At 38.4% G+C, this 12,888-nt stretch overlaps 1 protein-coding gene across 2 annotated transcripts in view; it reads right to left on the bottom strand.

Moving 5' to 3' along the window:
* Positions 1-11,173, bottom strand: part of cacng5a (calcium channel, voltage-dependent, gamma subunit 5a) — a 55,748-nt gene extending 44,575 nt beyond the window's left edge. For both annotated transcript variants that reach the window (XM_007252121.3, XM_049479750.1), the window contains exon 1: positions 10,850-11,173. The gene's annotated coding sequence lies outside the window, so the exon portion shown is untranslated. The remainder of the gene's footprint in view (positions 1-10,849) is intronic.
* Positions 11,174-12,888: the final 1,715 nt, after the last annotated feature.

The following is a 12,888-nucleotide window of genomic DNA, read 5'->3' as shown; positions in this document are numbered from 1 at the left end:
AGTAAGAAACTTTGACTTTGCTGGCTTTGTTTACTACAGGTCAGTCTCCAGTGGGAGTTACTGACTCCAGCTTACTGAGCACACTGCTGGGACTTTCCTGTATTTACTGCTGTCCAGGCGAAAGAGAGAAAGAGAGAGAGAGAAATGAGAATGAGCCACTGACCCATTTCCTTATCCTGTGCTTGCCAAGGCGAGCCGCACTAACAACACTGCTCCAGCCAGAACTAAAGGATGACCGCTCTGTGTGTGTGTGTGTGTGGCCAGTAAAAAAGAGTAGCTTGTTTTAAAGTGTGTTGTGCTTTTTTTATGAGCATGTGTGTGTGAGTAATTTAATGAACACACTAATGAACAAGTGCAGCCTTTTACACAAGTGTGTGTATGTGTGTGTTTGTTTTTGAACTCTAAGCCCCCTGTTGGGCATCTCTGTTGTGTTTCCCTGGTGTGCCGCGGGTTTTCTCTGCTAACACGCATCTGTCAGGGTGAGTCTTCTGACCTACAAAACGCATACAAGCACACACACACATACAAAAACACACTACCTGAAGGCCTAAAATGACGGAATCGCTCTGTCTCAGGACCATCAGTTCAGCCTTCACTTTACAAACAAGTGCCACTATTCCACTCTGCTACTTTTCCACTCTTTGGACGAGGCTCTTTCCTAAGTTGTTCAGACACAAACTGACCTGATGTTCCTCTCCTCCATATCTAGTAGGTGTGTAAGGAAATATCGCAACTTTATGTTTTGCAATACTGTATCGATTCTCCAAAACAACTTATGGATTTTTAATGATTAGTTTACATGTAATGATTGTTGTGATAAAACAGTTCATTTAGTGCTGAGACTAAACTCCAACTGCTACTGTTGTACTCTTGTCAGATCCCTGTTCTAATTAAACAAAAAGTATACTTTTCTTTTGCCCCAATTTTATGAATAATAGTAAATAGTCAATAATGATATTGTGTTTTCTTGAAATTTGATTAAAAGAAAAACGCAATATACTAAATAGAAGAGATGGGTAGGTCGATCGGCTATGTATCTGTATCGTCCGAATTTTCAGCTAAATAAGCAATCATCGATCGACCGCTATTTCTGTAATTTAGCTGATCTGATTCCGGAGTTAAAAAATCATGTTTTTAGTGCTAGATAAGTACACTGTAAGCTTGGATAAGCTGAATGTGTTAAGTAACAAGCAATGAAAACTTTAGTTAACATAACTTCAAGTATTTTTAGCTACAATTGTCTCTGTGAACAAGCCAGTGGCAGTGGAAGAAATCCCATTCACATTCAACACAGGAGACCCCACATACATAAGGCCAATGTAGAAAAATTGCAACATGTTTTCTCACATAGATAGTTATCTGTTCAGGTGAAGATGAGGCTAGTCTTTCATCAGAAACGACAGAATTATAAAAGCCTCTCTGTCAGTCAGGCTTTTTAGAAAAGCTTAAGATCTACAATCTACAATTCCAGATCTCTTTGATCGACAATCTGCAGATGAATCAGGGTAATGAGACTTTTCACTTTTATCTTTGAGAGGAATGAAGTCTTTTTTGTTGTTGCTTTCAGTCAAATAAATATAAGGAATAATCCTGATTCAGAACAAGATGATACTTTAATACAGGAGAAAGAAAGAGTGAAAAAAGAGAGAGAAAGACAAGAAAGAAGAAAAACAGATCAAGAGACAGACATTAAGAGAGAGATAGACAATGCAATAGAGAAACAGCTTGAAAGATAGAAACACTGGTAATGTCCACTAATGTGGACATCCTTTCTAATAAATGCATTTAGCTATGTTGAGTTACATCCATTGCTGACACAGATGTACATACATTGCAAATGCATGTACATACATTTTGTCTACTTCTCCATATAAAGAAGTTCTGCCAATGGAGCAGTTGGCACAATGCATAATGCCACGTGTGAGATAGAGGATTATAAAGCCCCCAGCATTTAGCTTTTGTTGCTGTATGCAATCAAATTCTCACAGAATTGCTTCAAAATCTATAGTAGAAGCCTTTCATGAATAGCAGAAACAGTTACTCTAACAAAAGCAAGACAAACTCTTTTTAACTCCTCCTCCATCCAAGTTTAGGATGTTGTGTAAAACAAAAATAAAAACAGAATACCAATACAACGATTTAAAAATCCCTTTCAACCTATATTCTTTTGAATGCAAGATATTTAACGTTCAATTTAACAAACTTTATTGGTTTTTGCTTTGTAGGTACTGATGTTTTTATACAAGGTCCCAATTTCACTGGAATTGGGGTTGTATTTTAAACAAATATATATAGAGATGAGGAGTCAGTCAGAAAGATAGGCTTCAGTTGGCTCTACTGTCTGTAAGTGTTCTATCCGATGACCTTTACACTGAAGCTGAAATGCTTGACAGATGACATTATGATATAATGAACACTGAACATCTTATCAAACCCAGATCTGCTGATATAAAACACAGGAACCCCTATCAGAAGAGTTTATTAGAGCTTTATGTGTGATTAGTGACTATTTATTTATTTATATTCTACAATTACAAACAAATACTAACAGACTAATGTCTGTTAGTCTGATGCAATATGACTGGACACAGTGTCTAAAAAACTCCTTATCCTTTTTAGGAATGTGTAATATTTCCTCATTCTCATAAAAACGGTACTATCATGATTAACAGGGCCTACAGTAGAACCCTGTAGGACTTCCAAAATATTTTAATTTTCTACTATTTTTTAATAGCTTCTACATTAGGAATTATAAATGGATAATGAATAAAAAAATCATAATCCTAACCCAAACTTAAGATTTTATGGTTATGTTTAGGGTTAGAGGTACATGTTAAGGTATAGATTATGGTTTTAACCAGGGTTAGGTTTAATGTTGATTGATGGTTTAGGTTAGGCTCAGAGTTAAGGTAAGGGTTAGGCTCTATACAGAAACAGTTACATTCAAACTATGATTCAGTTGAAGGTTAGATGAATGTTAGTTGAGCACCTATGAGGCATCTATAATGGACCATCCAAATAAAGTGATATTTTTCAACCTGTCCCTAGAACATTTACCGTATTTTTCGTTTTCCGTAAATGTCAAAATGGTAACTTTCTGGCAGGAGGAGCCCAGATATGCCTCTAAAAAAAGAGTATGTTTTTTATAGACTTTTCCTGATGCCCCGCTACCAAAGGGTTCAATGTGTCAGCTTTGCTGGACTAAAGTGTTTTGATAAAGTGGTGTGACAATAACAGGTGCACTCTGTGAGTGTGTATATGTGTCTGTGAGTGTTAAAGGCTAAATTCCTGGAATCTGAGAGTCTTAGCAGTGTCCCAACATCGTGCTGCTCTTAAACTGCTGAGACCTGAACTTTAGCTTGGTGTGTTTTTTGATTTATCCTAGCTACCTAAGGTTATTAGGGCATAACAGGTATAAAAACTAAACTTTCTCTTTGTACTGAAGTCTTTTTTTTTTTTTTTGCAAAAAACAATATTCTTATATGAGGACTAAATATCTAATTAGTCCAAAAACTACTTTTTAGCTTTCTACAGTAAGTAAATAATCTTGTTTCAAACTTAAATTGGATGAGGATTTTTACCTGGCCTATATTTCTGTCTGGAATGGCTAAAGAAACCTTTGATTAAAAATTTCCAACATATTTTTTTAACAATCAATTAACTGTACTATTGTCATGTGACCAATAGATTGTCAGCGGAGTGTCTCCATATGAGTCCAAAGGGTCAATGTTTTAAAAAATTAAGTATCATGGTGCAGAGAAGCAGAAATGTAATATCCCCATATGAGGACACAGGGTTTTAACAGGTTAAATTATACTGCTTGAACTGCAGTGCAGACAGGCAGATCTCCAGCACTGCATTATTTCTGCTCATGTTTTGGCTGTAGATAAATCTCATAAACACCAGGTCAGGGTGTTATCCATCTTTCCATGAGTGCTGCGGAGAGAGCCAAAGCATCTGCTGCCAATGCTTCTGCTCACTTTAATATCCAAATACACTCAACGCCCAGCCAATGTGCAAGATCCCCACAATGACATCAGTTAGACTGATACCAGCAGTGAACGCTCAGTTGGTTTTCAGGGATATAATTAGAAAAGTGCACTTTCTCAATAATGCACTATTCAATAATGCTCTCATGTGCATGAATGCAATCAAATACTACTCACAGCAATGTTCCAAAATATTCCCAGAAAAGAAAAGACTATCACTGCAGCAATTGGCCGATTTGGCTGATATTTCAAACCTATACATGCTGAGGTATTTATTGTATGCAGGAAAAGGACCAAGCGACACTGGACGCGCTAATAAAATTGACCAACATGTGCTGTGCTTCTTTAAAATCCATTGAAATAAGGGAACAATCAGTGATAAATGCAAGAGAATGTGTAAAATGGCTAAAGGAGTCCCATTTCCAAACACTGGATAGAGTTTTTCTGCCCCACTCACTTCTCGTGGGTTGCCAGATTGGCACACAGTTCCAAACGACATTGAGTCTTAATCTGTAGCTGGTCAGTGAATATATGCGTTTCAATGTCAAACATGTCTTATTTCGCTAGTGGTAGTGTTTTAAATTACCAAGCTATGGTTACCTGTTTAGCAGAAAACAACACCTAATCCATTTTCATAGCTAAAGCACACTGTTTCCATGCTGTTGTTTATACCTGGGGTGTGAAAACGGGACTTGGGGAATGGTGGTGGGCCGATTCGGAGGCCACAACATACACAGATTACCGTGATATACTGCACAGTTCAATTAAAAAAACATACTGACTGATTCTCTGTAGAAACCTTTTAGAAGATTTTTTTTTTGATTGCATACAGTTGGTTGAAAGCTAAAATGTAAGGTATATACATTTATACTAGGGTGTGTACTTTCTCTGTGAGTTATAAAAGTGTATATCAGATATCAGCATCTGCCCAGAATTTCTGCAGTTGCCAATAAAACAGGACTCTCTGGAGTAAGTACACATAAACCTGTTAGCACCACGCCTTACAGTCGGCTAGATGGGGATAAGCTACCCAGCATTGAGCTGTGGAGCAGTGGAACTGTGTTCTCTGGAATTATGGTGCTCCATCCAGTGTGTTTAGGACCTCTCTAATGCTCTTGTCACTGAATGCAATCAAATCCTTACAACAATGCTCCAAAATATATTAAAGATTTTTAAACAAACAATGAATAAGCAGGTGTCCCAATACTTTTGTTTCCATATATACTGTACATAAATACATGAGTAACAAATGAAATTGAGTGTGAAGGCAGGCAGTGTAGGGTTATTTAAGTGTATGTGTGTGTGTGTGTGTGTGTGGCACACAGGACAGCAGACGATAGCCCCTATGGCGCACTAAATACTTCCCTTCAAATGAATGAACGGCTCGCTGCAATCCCAGGAAAAACATCCCCGTATTTCCCCGCTGGGTTTGCAACTCAGAGCGGCTGAAAGTAGCTTTCAGCAAATTCTGTGAAATTCGCTATCAGGCTGAGCGCCGCAGCCGACACCACTCCAAATTACTGACAGATAAGCCTTACCTTATCTACTAAGAGCAAAGGATTATTGGGCATTGCACTTCTAAGACATGATAAAAGAAGGAGAAGAGACTTTAAAGGGCTTCATCTCCCCGAAGTCCACTTACATATTTTTATTTTTGCGTGACCATTTCCCTCCTTCTGTGGGGCTGTAATGGCGTGATAGTTACAGCATTGGGTTACTAATGATAGGGTTGTGGGTTTGATATGTAGATTTGCCAAAATCTGCCACCTTTAGGCAAGTCTTGGCATCCTTAAGCAAGTTTGCCAGATTGTCACACAGTGGCAAACGACAAAGAGTCTTACTCTGTAGCTAATAAGTGAATATGCTAGTGGTGGGGGTAAATTACCCAGCTATGGTAAGCAACTTTACTGAAGCTCAGTATTTACTAGTTCAGCAGAAATATAGCCAGCTTGCCTGTTTCCATGACTACAGCACAGTTTGCATGCTGTTGTCAATACCAGGCAAACCAGGGTGTGGAAATGGGACTGGGCAAATGGCGGTGGCCACAACATAGACAGATTACCGTGACGTACTGCACAGTTCAAAGAGGACAAATTCCATTTGTATCCAACACATGGGGAATGATCTTTGTCTTCCATATTAAAATAAAACAGTCTATAGAGCATGTATCTTGCTTGCTTGGAGGGACTGACTACACACTGACAGTGAGTGAGCAAGGGAAGGGCACGCCCAGTATGCAAACTGTGGTTTGCATATAGTGGTTGTCTCTCTTCATCCTTTAAATAAAAAATGCTCTGTGCTTCAGGCATAGTGTATGTGTGATGTGTGCATATCTTTGCTCTAGTTTAATTTTAATTATAAAGTCAATAGTATGTCACATTATTAACGTAATTAATATTACTACAACATACTTTTTTACATTTCAAATGAAAACAAAAATAGGCAATATAGACCCTTTTGAATCTATGTAGCTGAACAGGGGATTGTTAACAATGTGTGTTAATTTAGTGTAATTTAAAAATATGGGAACATAAAACAACCAATAAAAGTACACGACATACAGCTCTGGAAAAAAAAAACAAGAGACAACCTAAAAAAGAGATGAGTTTTTTTTATTTTACCAAATTGAAAACCTCTGGAATATAATCAAGAGGAAGAAAGATCATCACAACCATTAAACCAAGCTGAACTGCTTAATGTTTTGCACCAGGAGTGGTATAAAATTATTCAAAAGTAGTGTGTAAGATTGGTGGAGGAGAACATGCCAAGATGCATGAAAACTGTGATTAAAAACCAGGGTTATTTCACCAAATATTGATTTCTGAACTCTTAAAACTTTATGAATATGAACTTGTTTTCTTTTTTTTATTATTTGAGGTCTGAAAGCTCTGCATCTTTTTTGTTATTTCAGCCATTTCTCATTTTCTGTAAATAAATGCTGTAAATTACAAAATTTCTATTTGTAATTAGGGAGAAATGTTGTCTGTAGTTTATAGAATAAAACAACAAGTGGTTTCTTTTTTTTCCAGAGCTGTAATTTGGTATATAATAATCCATACTATACTGACTTATTTATCACTGTCTAACACTGCAATAGGTCTAAATGCGCATTTGAAATAAGTATTAGCTGGACAGTGGTTTAGAATGCCTGAATACTGTTCAGAAAAAAAGTATTTTACCAAAGTTTAACATTAAGAAATAACCTTAAGATAACATTAATTGACAATTCTCTAATAATATGTAAAATGTGAAGCAGAGCTGGCTCATTCCATTGATTTTCCACTATAGGCAATGTCTCAAAACCAGTAAAATGAACTTGCATGCATGAGTAAATGCTTAGCATGGAAAAGTGAGCAGAATTGACAGAAGCAGGGCTTTACAGATCATCCCTGGTCAGCATGGAAAATCCCTCCCGCTGCTGAGTCCAACTCAGCTCAGCTGAGGACAGTGTGTCCGTGCTGTCCATGGTGCTGAAACAGCCACCTCATTATTGCTAAGCTAAGCTGGAATTTTCCACTGTGGCTTTTGAACAGTTTAAAATGAGTAAAATACGTCTGTAATAAAGTAGTTTAACCGGATCCAAGCGAGCCATAAAACCCTAATCAATGTTTTCACGCCACATTAACTTACAAACAGCATCTCGATTGCTAATGCCCTGCCGGAGGGGGTTAAACGGCCCACTCCACTGCGCTGCTGACCTACACAGCGGGATCAGCTGGTGCTGAATTAACACAGTGCTGAATGAACACCTCCAGTGTACGTACAGACAGGTCCAGGAGGAATTAAATGAAAAGACAGAAACTACAGCAAAGAGTAAAGAACTACACATGTAAACTGCTGTGTGACAAACTGAGCCCTTCTACTGGAGAACCATATATCAAACATTTTTCCCTTTTAGGAGAAATCAGTTTTTTGGATTTAGTTATTCGGGTATTCTTTCTTTTTTTGAAAAAAAAAAAATTGTCAAACTATTAACATAATTAATATTACTTTAAGATTATTTTTTCATTTCAAATGAAAACATAAAGAGTTGATATAGACCCTTTAATGCTTTGTAGCTGTAAAGTAAGAATGTAATAGGAAGCGATAAAATGAGTTCTGTAGCTTCTATTTTCATTTAGCGAAAAAAAAAAAAATATATATATATGGGAACATAAAACAACCAATGAAGGTGAACATAATATATTGGTATAATAAATTCCTATACTATACAGAATTATATTTCATGATCTATTACTGCAATTGTTCTAAATGCACATTTTAATGAGGTGTTATCTGTCATATGGTTTAGAACTCCTGCAATGTGCTCAGAAAAGACTATTTTGTTTAAAATGTATTTTCTCCCAAACTGTAGAAATGGTCGATATATGGCTATTTGTAACTGTAAATAAAGCCTAAATATTTTCTTGCTGACTCAATTTATTTTAATGTATTGTTGCTTAGACATTTACGAAAGGCTTTTTGCTAAATCAACTTAAAAAAATAATCATTCAAACTATTTTAAGTAAAGTGAATACCAGAACATGCCTTCTCCGATATATGTGAATTTAGCCACAACCTCTTTTCAAATGGCTGCTAATGCATTTAGGAAAGTGCCAGATGCCCAGCTCTGTTACATCATCTAACAGACGCCTGTGCTGATCAAAATTACACTAGGTGAGATGAGAAGAGAAAACTTCACCTACCCACCCCTTATAGAGGGAGAGCAATACCAATTGTGCTCTCTCTCAGACTCTGGCTGCTGATGGCAAGCAGCACTGTTATATGGATTCATAAAGAAAGTTTCAGCCTTGATTGTCTTTTGAATGTAAAGTAGAAAGAACAAGTGTCCCACAATATTTATCTATATAATGTCCATCATTCTTAAAAGCACTAACACATAACCAAAAAACAAAAAAAAGTTCTAAAGGGTATAAGGAAGTTGGAAAGTGCTCTTGTAAAATACAAGAAAATTGTACTGACGCAGAGTACGGGGCACTTTAACAGCCCAGCAACGCCTACAGCACGAAGAATAAATGCCAGATTTGTCATTTTTAATTGTTTTACAAAAGCTGAAAATGCCAGCTGCCCTTTAGATTGTGTGAAGACGTATGAAGATAAATGGCCAACAGAAAGGTCCAGATGAACTTGGACTTCCATCGAGTTAGATTCATTTCAATTAAAAGACACTGTTTTAGAAATTGGAGGTCTTTACCCCGCCACCATAACGTTTGATCAGCAAAACTGTAACTGCAATAACTGCAACAAAACCTTTTTTTTTTCTTTTTTTTTTTTGGTGTGTCTTAGATGAAGACCACCAGAGCAGGTAGAGGTACAAAACTATATACCAACATTCCCTGTCAGGAATTAAGCCTATATAGTATTGGACTACACCACATTTTGAATGGAGATTTTCCATTAATATAGTTTCTAAGAGTGTAAAAAAAATACTGATATACACTCTATTGCCAAAAGTATCTGCTCACCTGCCCTGTGCTTGGTAATGTAAGGCTTAGAGCTGAGAGATCGAGCTGTTTGGTCGCAGAAACCTATGCCATAAAGCTCTCTACGCTCTACTGTTCTTGTTTTAAGATGAATGCCAGACATCCTTTGACTTTGCAGAAAGTTGGTGACCTCTGTGCACTACATGATTTAGCATCTGTTGACCCCACTCTGTCATTTTACCTTAATCGAGAGTTTCTTTTGTTCCTATTTGCTTCCACCCTATATAATAGCACTGACAGTAGGCTGTGGAATATTTAGTAGTGAGGAAATTGTTTCACAGTACCACACTGGAATTTACTTAGCTCCTGAGTGCTCCTGACCCATTCTTTCAGTTATGTTTGTAGAAGCAGTCTGCATGTCTAGGTGACTGGTTTTATATATGTGTGGCCATTAAAGTATAACTACTTCTCTACTGTATTTAAGACTAAAACACTGTACCTGTATTTTACTTATTCTTGAGCAAATCAAGTGATCAAGCTGTCTAAAATGCGATGCTCCCATTTTACCTTTTACTCTGAGAACTTGGCATTGCTTTCTGTAATAACTACATGATACGTGATTTTACTTTCAGTACTGTAAATTGTAGTAGTAAATTTTATAATAAGTGCAAACAATTTTGAATGTTGTGGACTTTCAATCAAGTGTTTTCCTTGCATATTTCTTTTTAAATAGAGCACTTGTAATTTTACTCAAGTCTGGGTCTCTAGTGCTTTATACATGTCTGTTGGAACTTCTCTTGGAATTCAATCATTTGAATGGGTGAGCAAATACTTTTGGCAATATAGTGTAACAAAGCATTACAATATTTAGTTGTGCAATACTGTAATGAGTATTAGAAATACAGAAGCAATTTGTAATTGAAATAATTATTACTTTACATGTAAAGACTGCTGTCAGAAATGTGCAACATTTGCAATATAAAGTATTGCTTACAGTATCACACAATACTTATTACACTATGAAATTAATTTCTGCACTTCTGCACTTCTGCATCTTCACAAGTCAAGCATCTACATATCTACGCCAAGCCACGAGGCAGTGAATGAGGGGCAATTTGGCGCGCACTAATTTAATGAACGGGCACGAGTTGATCAGAACTAACAATCTGCCCCCACTACTGTAGGTGTTCTCGCTGTCCTGCAACACTGTGCATTTAGCTGTTGCACTATTGCACCCTGATGCACCCTGCAGATCCTAATGCACGCGCCCCTTAGTCCACATTAACCCACAATCAACAGGCAAAACCCGCGGCACGCGCAGCCACGGAGCTCTCTCCGATCCACGCGCTGCGCGAACTTCACACACTACTGACTGCAAATCTAACCTGGCGCGGGCGCGCGCGCAAGCTGAGATGTGAAGGAATCGCAGTTACTCACCTTCAGAGAAGAGATGAAAGACGAAAACAGGTGGAGGGCACGAGCGCGCGCGAGAGACTGCTGTTTACTGCTGTTACGCTTCGGTCTTTGAGCTCAACCCAACACGACAACAAAAAACAACAATATTATTAAAAAAAAGACAGTGAGTGCACGTGCAGAGCTCGCTTTCAGGGCTCGCGATACACAGAACCAGCGCGAGGCACACTTCAGCTCAGAGCGCGAGACGCACGCACGCACACACAGCAGTCCTGAAGTTGCAGCACAGCTGACCGCTCTGAGCGCTGTCCGCGTGCGCGCACTGAACACCACATCAGCAGCACCGCCACCGCTGTACACGCGCCTCTACCCCACTGTCACGTGACCAGAAAAAAAAAAGAAAAAAGAAAGAGGGGTGGGGGCAGCTGGGAGATGTGATTGGGCAGCTCTATTCCTCAGTGTAAATGTAGGTCAATGTAGGAGAAGTTAAGAGTGCAGGTAAACATTTTTATACATCTGTTTTTAAGCTCCTCCTACTCAGAATGAGTAGAGTTGAGCTGTTTCTCAGTACAGAGTCAGTAACATTTGGACTACAGTGTTCTCGACAGTACAAAACATGTTCATTAATTTCTTTGCACAAAATATTTGCCAGTTTCAGTCCCTTTCAGAATGAGCTGTTTAAAGGCTCTGTCACTTTTATGCAAATAAGCCATTGCTGGCCAAGGCATGTGTATGCTTCACCTTAACCACATGGTTTGGTTGAATGGTGCTGGAGCACTGTTCTGCCCCCTCCCCACTGGCCCGCTGGCCTGCAATCACACTGTGTTTAAACAATCCGTGCCCGAGCATTCTCATGCCAATCTCTACGCAATAGGCTTGCCTGTTTTGTGTCGAATTCAGCACCCGTATGAAAAGCACCCTCTCTCAGGAGCACGTAGGCACCAGAGATACCGGAGATTTACTTAGAAACACATGCCAAAAGTCACGGTTCTCTCAAGTCACGGTTAAATACATAAGAACATAGCACACGTTCCCGAGAAGGGGTGCTTTTCCTGGCGAGCTGCTAAATTCGGGACACCACCATGTTTGTTTATAGGAATGTTGCATCACTAATGTCATTTTATTCCGTGTTTGGTGACGATAGCACTCACACTGTCTGTGAAAAAAAACTCTCACTTCTACTCAGTGATAAAACTCTTGCATCCGGACTGCAACTGGAAAAACAGGAGGAACAGTGAGTTTTTTGGCTTTCTCGGTCACATGACATCACGTTCAGTAGCTCGTCCATTTCCACTAACTGTTGAGTTTACGTGGATTTTCGTGAAAATGCACACCCAAAGTGTAATTATGATGTGTGGCAGTGGACAAACAGCTATTTTATTAAACGCAAGGGGATGATGAAACTCAGAGATATGCATCCGGTTGGGACTAAAATTACTGGAGGACCACGGAGTTCAGTGAAAAACAGTAGATAATTCAGCCTGTAATTTTCTCAGAGGATGTCTGAGAGGACCCCTCACAAAAGAGAAAATTACCCCAGAACCCCTGAGAAACAAATCCCGTTCAGATAGGGCTTATGTTGTACTGTTTGTCCCATGTTGCACCATAATTCTGGAGGAACATTTCATTGCACTGTGTACTTATACTCAGATAGAATTACATCCTTATGACTTGAATATGTCACTCTGTTGTTTGTGTCTTTTAATTGTAGGTTATTGTTGCCAAGCAACTTAATGTATTTTAAAAACTAACTGCATTCACACAGAATGGAGTTAATGTGTGTGGTATGTGTGTAATGATGGGCTTAGTTTAAAACTGCATTAAACCATTGTGAAATACAGAGATTTTTTAAAGGACTACAGGTGAACAGCTTTAAGAATCCAAACTATGGGTTTTGTAACTTTTTGGACGTTTGACGCTCCTGTCTGTGAGCAAAGGCAGCAGAGTCTCTAGAATTCCTGCCTTGTTAGAGAAGAACAGATGGATTCACCTCTGCAGGGACCTGGTTTAAATACTCCCAGTGTGAGAGCAGTGAAGTGAAGCACTTATGTGTAAAATATTCC

The sequence above is a fragment of the Astyanax mexicanus genome, chromosome 5, assembly GCF_023375975.1.
Source record: "Astyanax mexicanus isolate ESR-SI-001 chromosome 5, AstMex3_surface, whole genome shotgun sequence".
NCBI classification, from domain to species: domain Eukaryota; kingdom Metazoa; phylum Chordata; class Actinopteri; order Characiformes; family Acestrorhamphidae; genus Astyanax; species Astyanax mexicanus.
This window is presented reverse-complemented; position numbering and strand designations above follow the sequence as displayed.